General features: G+C 45.0%; 1 pseudogene; it reads right to left on the reverse strand.

Moving 5' to 3' along the window:
- Positions 1-535: 535 nt before the first annotated feature.
- Positions 536-691, reverse strand: LOC142447408 (U2 spliceosomal RNA; annotated as a pseudogene).
- Between the last annotated feature and the right edge of the window lie 10,361 nt (positions 692-11,052).

Raw genomic sequence — 11,052 nt, forward strand, 5'->3', positions numbered from 1 at the left:
AACGTGTAAGCAGCTCAGCGCTGGCAGGAGTCTCCTCGTGGCTTCTCCAACACCCAGGGCTGCATAGGGGTAGGTTCATGTGCCTTTTCCTTAGGGATATCTTTTTTTTTTTTTTCCTTAGGGATATCTTGCAGGAAGTGAACCTTGCCAGCTAAAGCAGGGAACTGGCTAAGGCAGCTGCACCCTGGTCTGATCATCAGAAAGCAAGAGATCTGAGAACTCGAAAGGTGAGAATCACCGAGCCATTTATCTCTCCACCCTTCAATTAATCCCACATGTGTTTATCGGCCAAGTTGGCACAATAAACCTTAATTATCTCAACTACTTATACCACACGTGAACTTTGTGTAAATGTGATTAACAAATAATTTCTAATTTTGACCAAAACTACCCTAACTTTGCTGCAGCTCATCAATCTGGGTCCTTAAATAAGTATTAATTATTTTCAAGAGTTGAGGAATTATGCATATTCTTTTTAGAATAATTCTTTGAGGAATTATGCATATTATCTTAAAAATGTTGCAAATGGGCATTTTAAAGTTATAATAAAAATTTAAGAAGAAAAAAAAGAGAATATAAGCAGCCTTTCTGAAGGTCCTGTTGACTGCAAACACTGAAAATCTAGTCAGATTTCAGACAGGCCGTACTCACACAATTACACTTGATCTTAGCCAAAAGGCCGAGAAGTGATATGCACACAATTATTGCTTAAACATTTTGGAGATCCATTGAAAATATTTGTCTTTACTTGACCATTAAATGTCTTAAATACTTTTTTCTTAAATAATTTTTATTTGTACAAGTGGGATGCCATTTTCAATAGCCATCATACTATAGTGATAGTCCACTATTTTCTTCTTTTTTTGACATTCAATATAGTTGTCAGCAAAAGGAGTCCATTGACCATTGACATAGAGAAGACAGATGCATATGTGGTCATTAGCCCTGGAGCGTGGTAAATGCCATGAATCTTTACCAGGATAGCCTGGCAGTACTTTCATTAAGGACACGAAGAAGGACAAGCTCGTCATTACTAAACTCACTGGGTACTTTTTCTATGCTTTACATTTTTTGCTTCTCTAGATTTATAGGCTCTTTCCATTTTCCATTGAATAACAATGCATTTTAAGACGACTCTTTTAAAAAGCTATTGAGGAAAACATATGTGCTATGGTTCTGTAAGATTTGCTAAATATTTTCATTCCTTTTGATCTCTGTGTCTGCCTGATTCTCTAAGAAGTAGAATCGGTGAGATAGATAGATAGATAGGATTTCCTATCAAGAACAGCTCACACATGACTCTCACATACTCTCTCCAGTGGAACCATTTCTTGTTGTTCAGAACAAGGATGACTCACTACTGTAGACTGCAGAGTTAGCTGCCTCACAAAGTAGTGACAACATTTGAAACAGTGGTGTAGACGCCAACTTTCACCTTCATATGTGTTCTTTGACTCTTACGGCCATTGGTCAGCAGGGGAGGGGTATAGTAGATTAGCCTTTCTAGGATTCATTAAAGTGCAATGATTTTATTTTTTAAAATGACTCACATAGCATAGAAGTCCAGTCTGATTCCAGTCTGTGGGTCAGATATTAAGCAAGATTCACACTAGCTGCAGGCTGACTCACACTAGCTGCAGGCAGATGAACCAGGAAGCAGGAACACCAAAGGCTGGTGGAGGCAGAAGTGGGTGAACCCAAGGTCCGCAAGTTGGGTTCATGGCTGCAGAGTCAAACAAATCCAACGAAAGACGGCAAGCTGCTGATAGCTCTCAGGGTCAGTGGGTAAGGAGGTGGATGAGTCAGATGCAGGATCCAGACCAGCAAGAAGTGGGGAGCTATGGCAGCTACATAATCTGTCAATTTGGGAAGGGTGGAGTCTGGCCTGTCAATCAAGTCACAGCTTGATGATCTCATTTGGAGGCACCCTGGGGATAAACAGCTCACTGGCAGCCAGATACATGCTCACTCCTTATGAGACATTCCTGTTGACAAGCCACATGGAGAGCCAGAGCTAGAGGAGCCACGTGGAGACACATGCCAGCACTGAGTTTCTTACACCTCCACCCACCAGATCCACAAAACTTTCCACCCACTGGCCTGTGATCTTCCTGCATTCGGCGTCATTGCATGTGTTTCATGAGTCTGAAGAAGAATTTATAGATTGGTATCGGACATATAGGCTAGCTAATATCGGACTTGTGGATCTGATCTGGACTGGGCTGGGATGTTTTCTCAATATTCAGTTGTTCTTGTATATAAAGCTCTTTCTTATACACATATGAATGTCTCTGGATTTGTTTCTCTAGTCCACCCAGACTAACACAGAGTCTGCTTAAAGAGCAATAGGCTATACCCCTAAGGAAATTTACTTTCAATTATGTCAAGGCTGTGACTTGATTAAGGGGGGTGAGTTAGTTTATTGTGCCAACCTGGCCGATAAACACATGTGGGGTTAATTGAAGAGCGGAGAGATAAATGACTCCGTGAGCCTCGCCTCTCGAGTTCACCAGTCTCTTGATTTCTGATGGTCGGATGAGGGTGTAGCTGCGTTTGCCGGTTCCCTGCTTTACTTGGCGGGGCTCACTTCCTGCAAGACACCCCTGAGCAGCCACATGGACCTGCCCCGATGCAGCCCTGGGTGCTGGAGCAGCCTTGTGGAGACCCCTGCCAGCACTGAGATGCTTACACATTCACTGACTTGGCTTTTCTCCTGCAGTTGGCATCATTGCGTGTGTTTTGTACGCTAGAGGAGGACTTCATAGATTGGTGTCGGATATATGGGTTAATTTTGGACTTGTGGGCTTGGGCAGCACTGAGTTGGGATGTTTTCTTGATGTGCATTTAACTTTTATATAAAACTCTCTCTTCATATGAGTTTCCGTGGATTTGTTTCTCTAATGTTCCCAGACTAACACAAGAGAGTAGCATTCTACCCCATCTTCCCACAATTCCTTGGCTTCCCACAGACTATCCCATCATGGAGTTGATTACATTATGAGAGAATCCTGGCCCAACCAAGTTGACACAAAGTCTAACATTCCCGATCTCTCAGATACCAGTGGTGAAGCTAGTGCAGTTTACATGATGCATACAGTTGTCCCAGTGGAGGAATCCAGGGCAAAGGGCATAACCAGCAGTTGTCAATAGGTAAGCTAATCCATTGTTAGGTGTTTTGTAATTCTGTCAGGTAAACTCACACAAGACAAAGGAACATAAAGGGGATGTGAATTCATTCCCAACTCATTTCTTCTTCTTTTTTTTCCAAAGAGATAATTCACTGAAAATTAAAATCCTGTTTCAGAATACTTAGATAAATCACTGTCAAACATTTTGCTTTTATGATGACTTCTGCCATCTCTCTATCCACCTATGCAATTATAAATAACTACGTGTGAAAAGTCTATTGTGTAGCAGGCAGTAGTCAAGGTGCTGAATAATTCTGGTAACCAAGGAAGAAAAATATATTCGCTTTCATGACACTTAGTTCCTCCTGAGGGAGACAAATAATAATCAGATAAGTAATACGGCTTCAGATGGCACTGTAGGAGGGGGAGACAAAAACATTAACCCTGCCCAGGAGCTGTCTTCCAAGGCCCGCAAACTTGGCAGCCAGCAGCCGGCCAGCATATCTTTTGTCCAGACCTCGCAGAATTACCATTTCCCCCCGGAAACCCCTCTATCAGTTACATACAACTTCATATCCCTCAGGTGTGATTTACTTCCGAAAACCCAAGAAATATTACTTCCCTGCTAGACCTGCCCGCACATGTTGGAAACAGTGTCCTTGCTCATGGCACATGCCCGGTGCTGCTTTCCCTCCCGCGCTCCCCTGGCAGAGATTCACTGAGCGCTTGGCACAAAATGTGCCAAGTGCTGGGGTGAGGACGTGGGTCACAGCCCAACTGACGACGCCCCCAGTTTAGTGAGAGGAAGGAGTTAAATGGATAATTCAGTGCGCTGAGACATGTTCTGGAAGCGGTTCTGAAAATATAGGGGAGAATGGAACAACCTCTTCAGGGGGCTCAGGTAATGATTCTCCAGAGTGATGACAGTTGACTAGGTGTTAACTAATGGGTAAAGGGACTTTCCTGGGAAGGTTAAGGGGGCAGGAAAAGGCAGTCCAGGTAGGAACACATAAGATGCATGAATACCAGGCATCATGACTGTGCAAGACATGTGTGGCAGGTTGCTGTGGTCAAGGAGCCCTGGTGGCTTAATGGTTACCAGTCCAACTGCTAACTGCAAGGTCAGCAGTTTGAAACCACCAGCAGCTTTCTACTGCTGGTGGGAGAAAGACAGGGGCTTTCTATTCCCATAGGGTTACAGTCTCAGAAACACACAGGGCAGTGCTGCTGCCCTGTTTCATAGGGCTTCTGTGAGTCGGCATGGACTCCATTCAGTGAGTGTGAGCTTTGTGTGGGTAAGTGTGTGTGGGATACAAAAAGACTGTTCCCCAGCTCGACTCCCCCAAATATATTTATGCTAGACCTAGGACACCTGCTCGCAACTAATGGTAAATGATTGTCAAGTTATCTCCCTGAAGACACCAGCCATCCAGAGCAAGCAAACACCATTGTTTCTCCCACAATAAGTGAGGCTCACTCCCTGATGTTACGGATAGTGGATTGCTTCCCCTGAATCTTAGAGTAAATAAGGTCTCCGGCTCTAGGGCAATCAAGGTTAGGCCGCCATCATGAACCTAGGATCCACCCATCATGAATCTAGGATCCAGCCATCTTGTCACATGTGTACCCTTAATCCCTCCTCTTCCTATAGCATGTGTACCCCTAGATTGTCCCCCTCTCATTGATGTATTGCCTGTAGTACAACCCTTTCCTGTGACGTATGTCTTTACCTGTAATTAGGGGGCTTTTATATCCCCAAAAGATATACAAGGTTTGGTTAACAACAAATCGCTCTCTCTTCTGCTCTGTATCACCAAGAGGAGCTGAGGTGAGCATGCTACCATGAAATGTGTTTGATTTCTTTATTTTACTCTCTCTCCGATTCTTCTTACTCTCTATGACTTTATTATAATCTTTATATATCTTAACCATACAATTGCGCTTACTGAACCCGTGACTAGTTGTGGGGGGCTGGCTACCCCCACAAGTGTGGATTCCACCTGAGGGTGGAACAGGGGGAAACGGACGAGCGAGTGGTGGGTAGATTGTGAAGGGCGACTGAAGGCAGACTGAAACCCATTAGTACGCAGTAATAGGTAATAGTACTAGTAGCTTTATTTGCAGTTCTCCCACCTTCCCCTTCAAAAGATGAGCTGTAACATGAAGAAGAATCTTTCGTCATTGTGCTAATTTAAAATTTTGCAGCCATGACAAAAGCAACCGCCCCTTTCAGAAATCCAAGGAGATGTTCTTTCTGCTTTGCCCCTCTCTTTTTCCTGTCATGTTAGAGAGCTTGTACTGAAAAGAACAAGGACAACGACTACATTTTACCGTTAGCAGCCCCACATGTCACCACTATAGCACCAGGCTTCCTGGACAACGACTACATTTTAAGTTCAACGATCTGTCAGACCCCGTACCTGACACTGCACACGCATCTCAGTTAGAAAACAAAACAAAAAACTTTCCATTTCCTCCCCATCCATCCCCTGGGGAAGACAGACAGTAAACAAATAAGTGACATTCTTTCCGATGGTGTGGTGTGAAGGGAACAGGTTTTAATGATCCAGTTTTAATGATCAAGAGTGATGTGAGGGACGCAATATTAATCAGGAAGGCCCGATATTTGATGAAAACCTGAATGATGAAGAGTCAGCCCCTCGGAGATCTGAGAAGGAACCTTTCACACCAAGGGGAATAGCAGGTGCAAGGGTCTGAAGAGCTACTGAGAGTTTGGGTGCTCTGGAAGGAGCCCTGGCTGAGCCATTAGCTGTGGACGGAAAGCTTCAAATGCTTCCAGTGATTCCGTTGTGGAAGAACCTGGTTGTTTGCTTCTCACTGCCATCAAATCAGCGTCAACACACAGCGACCCTAGAGGACCGGGTGGAACTGCCACTGTGGGTTTCCGAGAGTGTAGCTCTTTATGGGAATAGAAAGCCTGGTCTTGATCCCATGGACCTTGAAGTTAGCAGCCCAACCCGTAACCACTTACATCCTAGGGAATCCTGAAGGACAATGCTACTCCAGCACATGGGGTCAAGTGGAAGGTATTCACGGACAACAATAATGCTTTCACTATTGGGTGTGGCCATGAGCTACTACCACATGATACTGCATGCGCCCTCCTTTCCCCACTCTCTTCCCCCACACTGATGAGAACGCAGCACGAAGAACAACACGAGGTCTGTACATTTTCCAGAAATCCCAGCAAAAGTCAAGAAACTAAAGCCCGAAAGTACACCAGGCCGACTGAGGTTTGCTACTGTGAAGGTGAGCTCTAGGGAATTTGATTTGGTTTGTGGATTCAATGAAATAATGAACAAGCAAGGAATCCCTAACTCTCTCTTTCATTTGAAAAGCATAATAGCATTATCACCAAATGCTTTCTGCTGTAAAATATCAAACAACCGCTTTGCTCTCTGTATTTAACTTTCTCAACAGAGCCATAGTAGACTTCCTTACATTTGTGATAAACTGCTTTTTATTTTGCTTCAAGACAATAAAAATAGTTTTCATGTGATTATGTCTTTGGAAGTCTGGCATAAAACGTGATTTCACTTAGTGAATGTGGTGCGACAGCTGTAAATTGCCACGTCCCAGTGAATGTTTCAATGTTGAATTGCCAGCGTGACAGTCACTTCTCCCGCTTTGAGTGCCGTCTCCACCGAGAAGCTGGCGTGCAGACAAATCCCCTAAGCCACCCTCTCAGGGAGATGTTGACGGGTCACTGTCACTCAGCGGTTCTCACTAACAGCACTGTTCCTGGAGGAATTGCAGGGCCTATAATTTTAGGCCTTTTGAAAGGCCTCTGGGTGGGCCCACGCTTCCAATCTTTTGTTAACAGTTGAGTGCTTTTGTACAAACCAGGGACTGAAGTCCTTCAAGAAACCACAATAGTGTAGCGGGGCTCCAGCTTTCCCTGTCATTGAGCAAATGACGACTCACAGCGATGCTGTAGGACAGAGTAGAACTACCCCCATGGATTTCGGAGATTGTACATCTTTATAGGAGTAGAAAACGCCTTCCTTTTTTTAAAAAAAATCATTTTATTGGAGGGGTGGGGGGTGAGACACCTCTTTCTTCCATGGGGCCGCTGGTGATTTCAAACCACTGACCTTGAGGTTAGCAGCCCAGTATGTAACCCACCAGGGCTAGAGAATGAAATTCATGGAGGAAACAAGAGGTAGAAGCTGGGTCAAATCCAGGGGACAAGACAAGGACACAAACCTGAGGCCCAAGAGCAACGTTGGTGGTTATGAGAGCAAAGAGGAGCGATCGGTAAGATTGGCTGTGTCTCCAGGAGTCTGTGTAGATTAGTGATTCAGACTGTGGACTCTGAAGTCAGAAAGTTCTAATTAAAATCTTTGTCATTTTCTAGCTACGTGACTTTGGGGCAACTTGAATCTCAGTTCCCACAGGTAGTGAACACTGAAGTGTCACCCAGATCCACTTGGGAATTGAAGGATTTCTTTCCCAGCAGCTGGTAGTGGTGCCTGTAGATCACATCTACAGCTGCTCTGAGGAAGAACAAGAAGGCTTTCTGCTTCTATAAAGTTACAGCATTAGAAACCTACAGGCTCTACTCTGTCCTTTAGGGTCACTAGCAACTGCATAGCATTGAGTATGGTTTTGAGTTGGTTCATTTCATAAATGTTTACTCCAAGATCACTCCTCAAAATCACTGTGTGCTGATTTTTCCATCTTGGAGTGTACTTCATGAAGACCCCAATACGTAATATATCTGTAACATAGGGACAACAGTATCCACCGAATAAAGTTTTAATTATAGTGCCAGTGAAGACGATCGAAAGCACTATGGACTGCCAGAGAACTAAGAAATCCGTCCTGGAAGAAGTACAGCCAGAATGCTTAGAGGCAAGAATGCGAGACTTTGTCTTATGTCCTTTGGACGTGTTACAAGGAGAGACCAGTCCCTGAAGAGGGACATTAAGCTTGGTAAAGTGGAGAGATAGGCAGAAAAGCACGATACCCTGGTTAAGATGGATGAACACAGTTGCAACCATGGGCTTGACCATGAGACTAATTGGTACAGTAGCAAGCAAAGTTTATTTCTGTTGTACATAGGGTTGATGTGGACTGGAACCTACTTGATGGGCCCAACAACAATGGTAGAGTTTGGTCTAGTGGTTTTCATCCAGGTGGCTTGGATTCAACCCCCAGTATGGGAAGATAGGAGCTTTGGGGAGCCCTGGGGGTGTAGTGAATTACATGTTGGACTGATAATCACAAGGTCAACAGTTCTAATCCACCAGCCCCTTTGTGGGAGAAAGATGACGTGTTCTGATCCTGTAAAGATTGACAGCCACAGAAACCCAAGGAGGCAGTTCTACTCTGTCCTCTGGGTTGCTTTGAGTCTGGATGGACTTGATGGCAGCGGGGGTGGTGACTGTAGTCTTTGATCTTCATCAGTAAATGTTTCAAGTCCGCTTCACTTGCAAAGTGGTATCATCTGTATCTATCAGGTTGTTAATCAGTCTTCCTCCAATCCTGATGTCACATTCTATTTCAGAGTCCGGCTTCTCTGGGTTATTTGCCCATCAGAGAATTGAAGAAGTATGTTCCTCTCATGCCCTCTCTTCTTTCCTCCCTGCCCTGCTCACTCCAGCTCACGGTCGTCCTCCGAGTCTTCTTTTTGTACAAAGACCATTTTTCTTAGTTTTTTTCCCTTTTTCTTTTAAAATGATGGTGTTATGTAGTATTTGTTTTTATGAGATCAACTAACTTTCTGAGCATCTCTTCCAAATTCCTCCATGGTGTGAGGTGTTCGACAGTTTCATTACTATTTTTTAGAGATGCACGCTATTCCATCCTGGAGCCTTGCTTTGGTCAAGGATGTTTAGAGGGGAGGAAGGGGGGGGCTTCAACTGACATGCTTTGGACCAGCCCCTGGAGAAGGGCCTCATGTTGGTAAAGTGGCGGGGCAGTGACAAAGAGGGAGGTCCTCCAGGCGGTAGAGTGACACAGGGACTGCAGCAGTGGACTCAAGCATAGAACAGTTGGGGGGCGGCGCAGGACCAAGCAGCGTTTCCTTCTGCTGTGCAGAGGGTCGCTGTGGGTGAGAACCGATTGGATGGTACCTAACAACAACAACAGTGACACTGTATGCAGGTACCAGAGTTTGCTTATCCATTCCTCCACAGACGAGTTTTCACGCGTTTCCATCTTTTTGCTATTAAAAATCATGCTGAGATAAACGGGGTATGCATCTATCTGTTTGGATTTCGTTCTTGATTTCTTTGGGGTAAACACCGAGTAGAGATAAATGGCTGGGTCATATCGTACCTTGATTTACATTGGTTTAAGGACGTGTCCTCCTGCTTTCCATCTGGCTGCATCATTCTGCCTTCCCACCAGCCACGTCTGAGTGTTCCAACCTCTACAGCCCCTCACCAGCATGTGTTATTTTCTGGGGTGTGTGTGTGTGTGTGTGTGTGTGTGTGTGTGCGCGCGCGCGCGCGCGCGCAATTAGTCTTGGTGTGAGGTGGAGAGCTTACTGACTGCAACACAAACTAGATGAATCCATACATACATAACATACAATGATAATAGATGATATGTGTGGCAGACAAAAATATTTTTAAAGCTTCTAGGTCGGGGGGCGGGGTGAGTTACTGTATTTTAATTGATACAGATCATCTTCACTCTTCAGAGCCCAGTTCTTTACTGGCCTCGGGGGGGGGGGGGTGGGGGTGGGGGAACCAACAGCCTTGAGAGGCCTGGGTCGGAGGGCTGAGCCTTCTGAACTTGAACCACGTGCACTCTTATCCAGCACACTCGCTCTCCAGCCCAAAGGAAAGCGCATTCAGAGCCACTGGCTTCCGTGGGGGCAGCAGCTGCGTCAATTCAGAGTTTGACCCAGCTGGGTATCCTTACCCAGAGCTCAGGCCTTTCCTCACACAGCGCTGGGGCCACACGCACAGCCGCACAGCCGGGAGGGATTTCAAGAGGCCAGCATCTCCTCTCCACCTCCATAGTCTCCTCCTACTTTCCCGTTTCACCAGCTGGTATCCATGGATCTGAGCCCACTGGCTTGTGGCCAGCCTTGTCTGACAGCTGCCTGAATACTGGGACTTTAAAAAATTTTGTTCAGAATGCCTGGATCCAGCCACCACATTCCTATCTATTTTTAGGACATCTTTCTTCCTTGGCTCCCTGAGAAACTGCTTTTCTTTGTCTGTTTCTAAACTGTTTCCATTCTCGGTTAAGACCGAGGTTTCTAAAGGAGCAATCTAACAATGCTGCGCTTAGTGATCATGGTCACTAAGATCATAGAGTCAAGGAAAAGATACCATTCTCACTGGATCCCACAGTCAAACAAGAGGTCGGGCTTAATATGGTATTAAACGAGAAACAAACAAAAATTGCATATAGACTAACATCATAAACATTTTGGTCTTTAAGCTGTTATTCTTATTATGAAAGTAATATACCAAACTTAACTGCCATCGAGTCAATGCTGACTCATCATGGGCCCCTGTGGTTTCCAAGACAGTAACTGTTTATGAAAATCGAAAAGTCCAGTCTTTTTTTTTTTGGGGGGGGGAGGAGAGGGGAGGTGAATGAAGTCCAGTCTTTTCAACTCTGAGCTGTTAGTGGTTTTGAACTGCCGGCCATGCAGGTTGCAACCATTACACCACCAGGGTTCTTGGTGTGAAAGCAATATAAACTAACCATAAAAACTTCATATTCTGTATATGTATATATGTGTATATATATACCATATTAAATGAAGGGGGAAGTGCAGAGTGGAGACCCAAGGCCCAAGTGTCGGCCACTGGAGATCCCCTCATAGAGGGGTTTAGGAGAGGAGATGGGTTAATTAGGGTGCGAGGTAGTACCGATGAAGAACACAGCTTTCCGCCAGATCCTGGATGCTTCCTCCCCGCAACTACCATGATCCGAA

This window comes from Tenrec ecaudatus, chromosome 4 (assembly GCF_050624435.1).
Source record: "Tenrec ecaudatus isolate mTenEca1 chromosome 4, mTenEca1.hap1, whole genome shotgun sequence".
In the NCBI taxonomy this organism is placed as follows: Eukaryota; Metazoa; Chordata; class Mammalia; order Afrosoricida; family Tenrecidae; genus Tenrec; species Tenrec ecaudatus.